This window comes from Nomascus leucogenys, chromosome 8 (assembly GCF_006542625.1).
Source record: "Nomascus leucogenys isolate Asia chromosome 8, Asia_NLE_v1, whole genome shotgun sequence".
Lineage (NCBI taxonomy): Eukaryota > Metazoa > Chordata > Mammalia > Primates > Hylobatidae > Nomascus > Nomascus leucogenys.
Genome location: NC_044388.1, coordinates 50,699,043 through 50,710,003, shown reverse-complemented (window position 1 = coordinate 50,710,003; position 10,961 = coordinate 50,699,043). Strand labels below are relative to the sequence as shown.

The 10,961-nt window shown below is 38.0% G+C and overlaps 1 long non-coding RNA gene across 1 annotated transcript in view; it reads right to left on the bottom strand.

Moving 5' to 3' along the window:
• Positions 1 to 3,136: 3,136 nt before the first annotated feature.
• Positions 3,137 to 10,961, bottom strand: part of LOC105740220 — a 37,971-nt gene continuing 30,146 nt past the window's right edge. Inside the window, exon 6 of the long non-coding RNA XR_004031332.1 lies at positions 3,137 to 3,417. This is a non-coding gene — a long non-coding RNA (uncharacterized LOC105740220). The remainder of the gene's footprint in view (positions 3,418 to 10,961) is intronic.

The window sequence follows — 10,961 nt, the reverse complement described above, 5'->3', positions numbered from 1 at the left end:
ACTGTGAGGGTAAGACCACCTACTCAAGCCTCAGTAATGGTGGATGCCCCTCCCTGCACCCAGCTCGAGCATCCCAGGTTGACCTCAGACTGCTGTGCTGGCAGTGAGAATTTCAAGCCAGTGGATCTTAGCTTGCTGGGCTCTGTGGGGGTGGGACCCACCGAGCCAGACCACTTGGCTCCCTGGCTTCAGCCCTCTTTCCAGGGGAGTGAATGGTTCTGTCTCTCTGGTGTTCCAGGTGCCACTGGAGTATGAAAAAAAAAAAATTCCTGCAGCTAGCTCAGTGTCTGCCCAAATGGCTGCCCAGTTTTGTGCTTGAAACCCAGGGTCCTGGTGGTGTAGGTACCAGGGGGAATCTCCCAGTCTGCAGGTTGCAAAGACCATGGGGAGAGTGCAGTACCTAGGCTGGAGTGCACTGTTCACAGTCCCTCCCAGCTTTCCTTGGCTAGGGCAGGGAATTCCCCAACCCCTTGTGCTTCCCAGGTGAGGCAATGCCCCACTCTGCTTCGGCTCACCCTCTGTGGGCTGCACCCACTGTCCAACCAGTCCCAGTGAGATAAACCAGGTACCTCAGTTGGAAATGCAAAATCACCCACCTTCTGCGTCGATCTCACTGGGAGCTGAGGACTGGAGCTGTTGGACCTATTCGGCCATCTTGCCAGCAATCATGTTGATGGATTTTTAAGTGGGAAACTAACATTGCATTATTGAAATTAACCCTTACTTGTTGTAATGTATTAGTCTTTCTTATTTGGTAATTTTTAAAAGCATTTTCTTCCAGAAATTGGCCTATAATTTTCCTTTCTTGTATGTTTTAGAATTAAGATCATATTGGCCTTACAAAAAAGTAGAGAAGTGTTTCCTCTTTCTATTCTCTAAAAGAATTTATGTAAGATTGTTGTTATTTCTTCATTTAATGTTTAAAAGAAATCACTGGTGAAACCATTGAATCTGGAGTTTTACTTGTGTGAACGTTTTTAATTATAGGTTAGGTTTTTAAAATAGATATATGAATTTTTGTTTCTCTTTGTGTCCAATTTGGTAAGCTATGTTTTTCTAGGGATTTCTCAGTTTCACCACAATTTTAAATGACATAATTATTGATTAGATTCCTTATTATCTATTCAATATATATATAACTTGATGGATGTTTCATTTTTCTTTCTAATATTGAAAATTTGTGTCTTTGCTTCTATTTATGATGTCATGCTAAAGGACCTATCAATTTTATTGTTCTTTTCAAATAATACACTTTGGGTTTTGTTTATTTTCTCTAGTGAACATCTGTTTTATATTTTTCTGCTCCTATATTCATTCTACATTTTAATCCCCATAGGATATTAAATTATTGACATATATGATGAATATTTACTTACATTTACCCTCATATCATCTCTTTTCATTTTTCTTTATTATTTTCTCATGTTTCTATGCTTCTGTGTGGGACCATTTTTCTTTTGTCTGTGGAATTCCTTTTAGTATTTCTTTTAGTTCACATCTGCTAATGATGAATATTTTCACTCTTGTTTATCTAGAAATGTCTTCAATTTGCCTTTGTTTTTGAATAGTATTTTTGCTTGGTACAGAGTTCTAGATTGGCAATTATTTTCTTTCAGCACCTTTTGCTTTTCGTATTTTCTTTTTCCTTTTCTTTTTTTTAGAAATGTGGTCTAAGTTCCCCAGGCTGGTCTCAAACTCCTGGGCTCAAGTGATACTCCTGCCTCATCCTTCCAAGTAGCTGAGATTACAGGTGTGAGCTACCACACCCAACTCTTTCAGCACTTTTTAAATGTTATTTCATTGTCTTCCATCTTTCATCATCTCAGTTGAGGAGTGAATTTAAGTCTTTTGTTGCTTTTACAACTACTATGCCTTTTTAAAATCTAACTGCCTGAAAGATTTTCACTCGTCTTTGGTTATAACAGTTTGGCTATAATGTGCTTAGGTTGTATTTTTTAAATTCATCTTACTTTGGGTTTGTAGGCTTGAATCTGAGGCTTGTCTTTCATTAATTTCAGAGAATTTTGCAGCCATTATTGATTAAAATATTGCTTCTGACCTGATATGGTTTGGCCCTGTGTCCTCACCGAGATCTCATCTTGAATTTTAATCTGAATTGTAATCCCCATGTTTGGAGAGGGACCTCATGGGAGGTGAATGAATTACGGGGGCAGTTCCCCCATGCTGTTCTTGTGATAGTGACTGAGTTCTCACAAGATCTGATGGTTTTGTGAGGGGCTTCTCCCACCCCTTGGTCTGCACTTCTCTCATTCTTCTTCTTCCTGCCACCATGTGAAGAAGGACATGTTTCCATCCTCTTCCACCATGATTGTAAGTTTCCTGAGGCTTCCCTAGCCAGGCAGAACTGTGAGTCAATTAAACCTCTTTCCTTTATAAATTACCCAGTCTCAGGCAGTTCTTTAAAGCAGCATGAGAACAAACTGATACATGACCCATTCTTGTACTTTTCTCTTTTGGAGACTTTAATTTCAAAAGTACACAGTACTCTCTTTTCTATATTACCCACCCTTTTTAAACATTATGCTTCAGTTTATATATTTTCTGTTCACTTTTCTTCTAGTTCACTACTATTTTGGTCTTGTATGGCTAATGTGCTGTTAAACTGTTTTATTGAGTACTTAATTTCAGTTTTTGAATTTTTCAGTTCTAGTATTTCTATTTTATGGATTCAAATTTTCTAGTAAAATTCTCCATTTTTCTCTATTATCTTGACATATTAATCATAGCTATCTTAAATTATTTTTTGAATAATTCTAATATTTGGCTTTCCTTGAAACTGTTTTTATTGTGTTTTTTCTATTGTTATTTTTCAGTCATAAGGTGTGCCACGCCTAGCAACTTTTTATTAAATGTTGCACATTGTGTATGAAAATGTTTAGGGGTTGTGGATGATTTATCTTATCTTCCTTCAGTGATTACTGTTTCCTTTGCTAGCAGATCAAGTAGGCGATTAATGCTTTGTTCTCATTCGAGACTGAGATGACTACAGGTTCTGTTTACTTCTAGATCAACTCTGACTCTTCGGTCATAGCATCTAGATGTTTCACCTGAGGACTTATGGAGGCCTGACATCTAATACCTCCCTTTTCAGCAATAAGTGATTACCAAAACCTGTGCACTATTTACCAGAGGTTTTTATTTGGCCTCTAATCTCCATCCCAGCACAGCCTGAGAATTCAGCAAATGTCTTCAGGCAAGTCCAACAAAGTATCAAGGTCAGTTTCTCACTTCTCTTTCCTTATAAAAATCAAGCCTCTATGACTTTTTGTCTTTCTAGTGTGAGATGGTAAAAGGCTTCATTGGTTTCTCTGCCTCTTAGTAGCAATCCTCTTCCTGATCCCTTTGCTTGAATTATTTATTTCTTTTATTGCTCTATACCTAGAATTTAAAAATGTCCTGAAGAAAAAAGTGACTGCATAATGTCAGCTGAATTCTCTATATGGTTCTCCCTTCTCCAAGGTTTTGTCCTGTTAATTACTATTTTCCTCTGTAGCTTTTTGATTACTTCGAACATATATTTAAAATATATATTTATCTAACTTCTCTAGCTGATCTTAGAAGAAGCATTGTTCTGTCTGAACTATTCCATCATACCTGAAAGTTAGAGGGTTTTGTTTGTTTGTTTGTTTTTGAGATGGGAGTCTCACTCTGTTGCCCAGGCTAGATAGACGGTAATGGCACGACCTTGGTTCACTGCAACCTCTGCCACCTGGGTTCAAGCGATTCTCCCACCTCAGCCTCCTGAGTAGCTGGGATTGTGGGCACCCACCATCATGCCCGGCTTTTTTTTTTTTTTTTTGAGACAGAGTTTCGCTCTTATCACCCAGGCTGGAGTGCAATGGCACGATCTTGGCTCACGGCAACCTCCGCCTCCCGGGTTCAAGCGATTCTTCTGCTTCAGCCTCTCAAGTAGCTGGGATTACAGGCATGCATCACCACGCCCAGCTGATTTTGTATTTTTAGTAGAGATGGGGTTTCTCCATGTTGGTCAGGCTGGTTTTGAACTCCTGACCTCAGGTGATTCACCCGCCTTGGCCTCCCAAAGTGCTGGGTTTACAGGTGTGAGCCAGCACGCCTGGCGGTGCCCGGCTAATTTTTTTATGTTTTTGTAAAGAAGGGGTTTAACCATGTTGGCCAGGCTGGTCTTGAACTCCTGATCTTGGGTGATCTGCCTGCCTCAGCCTCCCAAAGTGCTGAGATTACAGGTGTGAGCCACCGCACCTGGCCAAGTTTTCTTTTTTAAACAAAAATTTTATAATATTCTACTCAGCTTGAGTTATTTTTTTGCCTACAGAATAAAATCCAAACTTCTTACCAGGTCAGAGAAGTTCCTTTTATCACCTAGTGTTAGCATATCTTTCTAGCTTCATCTCCTGCTACTCCCTTTCATTCACCCTATAACTCCGTCAAATTGAACTGCTCATGAATCCTCAAATATACCATGCTTTTCCACTGTTTTAAGCCTTTGCACAAGCCATATCTCTTGCTAAAAATTCCCTTTCCCTTTTCTCTCTTCCCAAGCTACTAATGATCAGTAAGGCTCATCTTAAATGCCACTTCCTCTATGAAGCTTTGCCTGTGCTCCAAGAAAAAAGTTAGATACTCCTTCTTGTAAATATCTATGTTGATACTACTATTTTAACACTTTATTTGTTATAATGTATGTTAATCCATTTATCTTCTCCAGTGGACCCTGAGATACTTGAAGGTAAGAATATGACATTATGATTACTTGTATCTTCAATGTCCAGAATAGTACTTGGCATATATTAAGCTCAAGTTTAGGAGTCTTCATTGTATATAGTTCTCACTAAAAGCCCTTGGAATTCTTTTCTACCTGCCATTCCAATCAATCTACTTTTCCTCTTTTCCTTCATAGTCAAACTTTTGCCACAAATGGTCTAAAACTCTGCCTTAATTATCTCCATTTCCACAATATCAAATATTTCTTTTACTAAAATTTGGCAATTGCCCTATGACTTTACAGAAACAACACTCAACACTCTTGAAATTGTCCAAAATTTCCTTCTCACTGTATACCTCGTTTTTTATTAATTGATCCTGTGAACTTCAGAATTGATGTACATCTTGTTTTAAAATCATTTGTATATAATTTATTTATCTGACACACTATTAAAAATTGATAGAATTTTTGTGTGTATTAATACCACAAAAAGTCTTAAACTTAGTAAGTCAGATAAAGAATGAAGGCCATCTTCAAAGATCTTACTACAGTTCTATCCTTCTATGTCTCCTTTGTATCAGCTGAGACTGCTTACTATCTTCTTCAAATCTCTTTCCTCACAGGGAAGAGACAATAACCCCATCTGACTCTATACTACTTCTACTACTTCTATGTGTTAAATCATGTGGGAATGAAAGAGAATTCAAAGGGTGAACGGCACAAATGTGAATGGACTTAGCCAAAAGAGGAAGTAGTAATCAGGGTAGGACCAGCTGCATGATGAAAAATGTCACTATCATTTTGACCATGAGATAGCATCAGGGATTTCATCATAATCAAAAAGATTTGTGATGGTCACAGGCAGTTTCAAACTTTCTAGTATTCAGAATCATGATATAGGGACTGAGGATATGAGTATCTCAAAATACTGAGTAAAGATCCATGTTGTCCATTTGGCTGAGAGTGATAACAGGTAGAGCCCAAACTGCTTAGAGAAAAGAAAACAAGCAAAAGAATAAGGGAAAGTTGCACTAGATGACTGGCTAAAAAGGTATACTGCTCTTTAATATGAGTTGAACACTAGTCACAAGGATAAAGAGTAAATCAGGAGGGAGTAGAAAGAATTGCTTGATCTCACAGTGGCTAAGCATGAAATTGCCACTGTAGTTCCTAGTCCTACCCAGTTTATTTCCACTCCAGAATGGGGATAGAGTTTGGCACGATGTAAACTTTTCTAGCTTCTCTTTTTCTTCCCATTCCAGCTGTGGCCATTCTCCCATATTCTCTATTTTTATCCCTCTTCTGTCTATTGCTTCTCTTCAGAGTCTCATTTTGCTTACCTTATTTCAATCATTATCTCTTTTCAGATGTCTCTGTTTTGCTGCCTTCTGGAGTGTAGGCAATCACCAAATCTATAGATCTCTAGCCTTATCCTGTGTAGTAAGACCCACATATTTTAAATTTCCTACTAAACATTACCAACTCACAAAATACCTCAGTAAAATACTAGCAAACTGACTTCAATAACACGTCAAAAATATTATACACCATGACCAAATGAGATTTGTCCCTGAGATGCAAGATGAGTTCAACATATACAAATCAATAATGTCATATGCTACCAAACAGAATGAAAGGTAAAAACCATATGATCATCTCAATAGATGAAGAAAAGCATTTGACAAAGTTCAACATCCATTTATGATAAACACTCAACAAAATAGGAATAGATAGAAATTCCCTCAACATATCAGGTCATTTATGAAAAGCTTACAGCTAACATCATAATCCATGGAGAAAAACTGAAAATTTTTCCTCTGAGATCCAGTACAAAGCAAGAATGCCCATCATCACTACTTCTATTCAACCTAGTACTAGAAGTACTGGCAACAGCAATCAGACAAGAAAAAGAAAAAGTGTCCATTTGGAAAGAAGAGGTAAAATTATCCCTATTTACAGATGGCATGATTCTATATGTAGAAAATACTAAAGGCTCCAGAAAAAAAAACACGATTTGACTAATAAACAAATTCATTAAAGTTGTAGAATACAAAATCAGGATACAAAAATCAGTTGCATTTATATACACCAATAACAAACCATCTGAAAGAAAATCAAGAAAGTAACCCTAGTTATGATAGCATCAAAAAGAATAAAACACTTAGGAATTAATTTAAACAGAGAAGTGAAAGATTTGAAAACTGAAAACTATAAAACATTGATTTAAAAAATTGAAGAAGACACAAATAAATGGAAAGATACTCTATGTTCATGGATTGGAAAACATTAATATTATTAAAATGCCCATACTACAAAAAGTAATCTACAGATTGAATGCAATTTCTATGAAAATTTCAGACATTTTTCACAAAAATAGAAAAACTTATTCTAGAATTTGTAAGAAACCACAAAAGACCATGAGTAGCAAAAGCAGTCTTGAGAAAGGAAAATAAAGTTGGAGGAATTACATTTCCTGATTTCAAATTATATTACAAAGTTATAGTATCTAAACAGTATGATATTAGCATACAACCACATGCATAAACCAATGGATCAGAATAGGGAGCCCAGAAATAAACCCACACATTTATCAACTGATCTTCAACAAGGACACCAATAAGACACAATAGGAAAAGGATAGTCTATTCCACAAATTGTGCTGGGAAAACTGGATATCCACATACAAAGGAATGAAATTGGCCCCCCTTTCTTTAACACCATATATAAAAATCAGCTCAAAATGGATTAAAGGTTTAAATGTGACCTGAAACTACAGAACTTCTAGAAATAAGTTAAAACTTTTTGATCTTGGCTTTGGCAATTATTTCTTAACATAACATAAAAAATTCAGGAAACAGAAGCAAAAATAAACAAGTGGGACTATATCAAACTAAAAAGCTTCTGCACAGCAAAGGCAGAAACATGAAAAGGCAATCTATGAATTGGGAGAAAATATTTGCAAACCATATATCTGGTAAAGGGTTAATATCCACAACATATAAGAAACTCACACAACTCAATAACAATAAACAAACAACCCGATTTAAAAATGGGCAAAGGACTTGCAACAGACATTTTTCTGAGGAAGACATACCAATGGCCAACAGATATATGAAAAGGTATTCAACATCACTAATCATCAAGGAAATGCAAATTAAAACTACTATGAGATATCACCTTACACCTGTTAGGATGGCTATTATCAAAAAGACAAGCGATAAGTGTTGGTGAGGGTATGGAGAAAAGGGAAGCATGTACAGTATTTGTGGGAATGTAAATTGGTACAGCCCCATTTATAAAAAACAGCACAGAGGTTCCTCAAAAAATTAAAAGTAGAATTGCCACATTATCTAGCTCTCCCACTTCTGGGTATATATCTAAAGACAATGAAATCGGTACCTGAAAAAGATCATCTGAACTCCCATGTTCACTGCAGCATAATTCATAACAGCTAAGATACAGAAACAACCTGCATCTGTTGATAGATGAATGGATAGAGAAAATGTGATGTATATGTATATATACACACTTACATACACACACCCAATGGAATATTAGGCAGCCTTAAAAAAGAAGGAGATCACGCCTGTAATCCCAGCACTTTGGGAGGCCAAGGCGGGCGGATCACGAGGTCAGGAGATCGAGACCATCCTGGTTAACATGGTGAAACCCCGTCTCTACTAAAAATACAAAAAACTAGCCAGGCACGGTGGCGGGCGCCTGTAGTCCCAGCTACTCGGGAGGCTGAGGCAGGAGAATGGCATGAACCCGGGTGATGGAGCTTGCAGTGAGCCGAGATTATGCCACTGCACTCCAGCCTGGGCGACAGAGTGAGACTCTGTCTCAAAAAAAAAAAAAAAAGGAGATTCTGTCATTTACAACAACATGGATGAAGCTGGAGGGCATTATGCTAAGTGAAATAAGCCATGTGCAGAAAGAAAACCAGTTCATGATCTCACTTACATGTGGAATCTAAAAAAGTCATACACAGAAACAGAGAGTAGAACAGTGCTTCCCAGGGGCAGAGAGTTGGAGAAACAGGAAGACGTTGGTCAAAGGGTACAAAGTTGCAGTTCTATAGGATGAAGGAGTTTGGAGATTTAATGTACAGCATGGTGACCATAGTTAATAATACTGTGTTGTATACTGGAAATTTGCTGAGACTTCAAATGCTCTCACTCTAAAACAAAAAAAAATGGGGTGACTATGTGAGGAGATGAATGTTTTAATTCGCATGACTTCAGTAATCATTTCACTATGTACATGTGTTTCAAAATATCATGTTAGGCTGGGTGTGGTGGCTCATGCCTGTAATTCCAGCACTTTGGGAGGCTGAGGCGAGCAGATTGCCTGAGGTCAGGAGTTCGAGAACAGCCTGGCCAACATGGTGAAACCACATCTCTACTAAAAATACAAAAATTAGCCAGATGTGGTGGCAGGCGCCTGTAGTACCAGCTACTCAGGAGGCTGAGGCAGGAGAATGGCTTGAACCCGGGGGGCAGAGCTTGCAATGAGCCGAGATCGCGCCACTGCACTCCTGCCTGGGCAACAGAACAAGACTCTGTCTCAAAAAATAAAAAAAAAAATCCCAGCACTTTGGGAGGCCGAGGCGGGTGGATCACGAGGTCAGGAGATCGAGACCATCCTGGCTAACACGTTTAAACCCCGTCTCTACTAAAAATACAAAAAATTAGCTGGGCATGGTGGCAGGTGCCTGTAGTCCCAGCTACCCAGGAGACTGAGGCAGGAGAATGGCTTGAACCAGGGAGGCAGAGCTTGCAATGAGCCAAGATCATGCCACTGTACTCCAGCCTGGGCAACAGTGCCAGACTCCATCTAAAAATAAATAAATAAACAAAAAATAAAACAAAGTAAAACAAAGTATCATGTTTCACACCTGAAATATATGAAAATTTTAAATTATTTTAATATGCTTCTTTCATCTCAAAATCAGACTTATCATTTCCCCCTCAAACCTTTTCTGACTTCCCTATTTCTTTTACTATTTAACCAGCCTGGCTATTATAGGCTGTGAGGCTGAGTCTGTGTAAGGAACCATTCATCTAGCAGTGGTGACTATGCATTAGAATCACCTGGGGAGCTTTCAAAACATACCAATGACAAAAAAAAGAAAAACAATGCCTGCACTGAACCCTGGACAAATGGAATCAGAATCACCAAGAGAAGAGTGTGAAGTCTGTTCCAGCCCCAGTCTGGGTTTTTGTTTCTCATCTGTAAATGGATATAATATTATTTTCCATATGGAATTGTTGTGAAGATGAAAAATAAACTACATAGTTCACCTACCACAATACCTGGTACATAACTGGGGGCTCAGTGAATGGTTTCTATTAATAATACCTTTATTTTCCTGTTATTCTAATCACTGAAGTTCATGGTAACTCCCACTTCTCTGGGTCCTCATTCCCTACATTCAGTTATGCCAAGCTTTATCAATTCAAATTTTAAAATGCCACTGGATTCACTCTCTGCTTCAAACCCTTTTCTCTCCTACAGTTTAGTACAAAAAATTTTAAATATATAACAAAGTTGAAAGAATTGTATAGCGAACGTGCATATACTCACCACCTAGGTTCTACCATGAACATGTTAACTACACTTGCTTTATCACATAACTCTTCATCCATTGATCCGTCTTAGTTTCTGATACATTTAGTAGATTACAGACATCAGTGCACTTCCCTCTAAATGCAATCATTAACCAGAGTTCCATGTTTACAGTTTTTATTTCTGTGACAAAACTTACATATAATGTAGTGCACAAATCTTATGTGTACATTTACTGATTTGTTTTACAAATGAATATACCCTTTGAACCCAAATTCCTAACAAGATATAGAATATTACCATTACCCCCAAAAGTTTTCTCATGCTTTCCCCATCAGTGGCCACCTTTCCTCCCCAAAACAACTTCGGTTCCAGTTTTCCCCAACACAGAGGAGTTTTGTCAGGCCCTTATTAATTCACACCAACCTGGACTATGAGGTAGTCTTCAAACTGGTTTTCCTGCCTCAACTAGAATCACTCTTTACCTTTAATTAACCTTTCATCCAGATGCTACAATAATCTCTAAAGCACCACTTTGTCGTGTCACCACTCCACCCTGCACCATTTCATAAGCTCCCATTGCCTGTAAAGTCCAAGTTAGCCCCAGCCTGTTTTTAGCTTCATCCCTACCACTCTTGAAGTATAAAACCTTGAACTTCTTTCAAGGCATTACACACCTCCTTGGGTT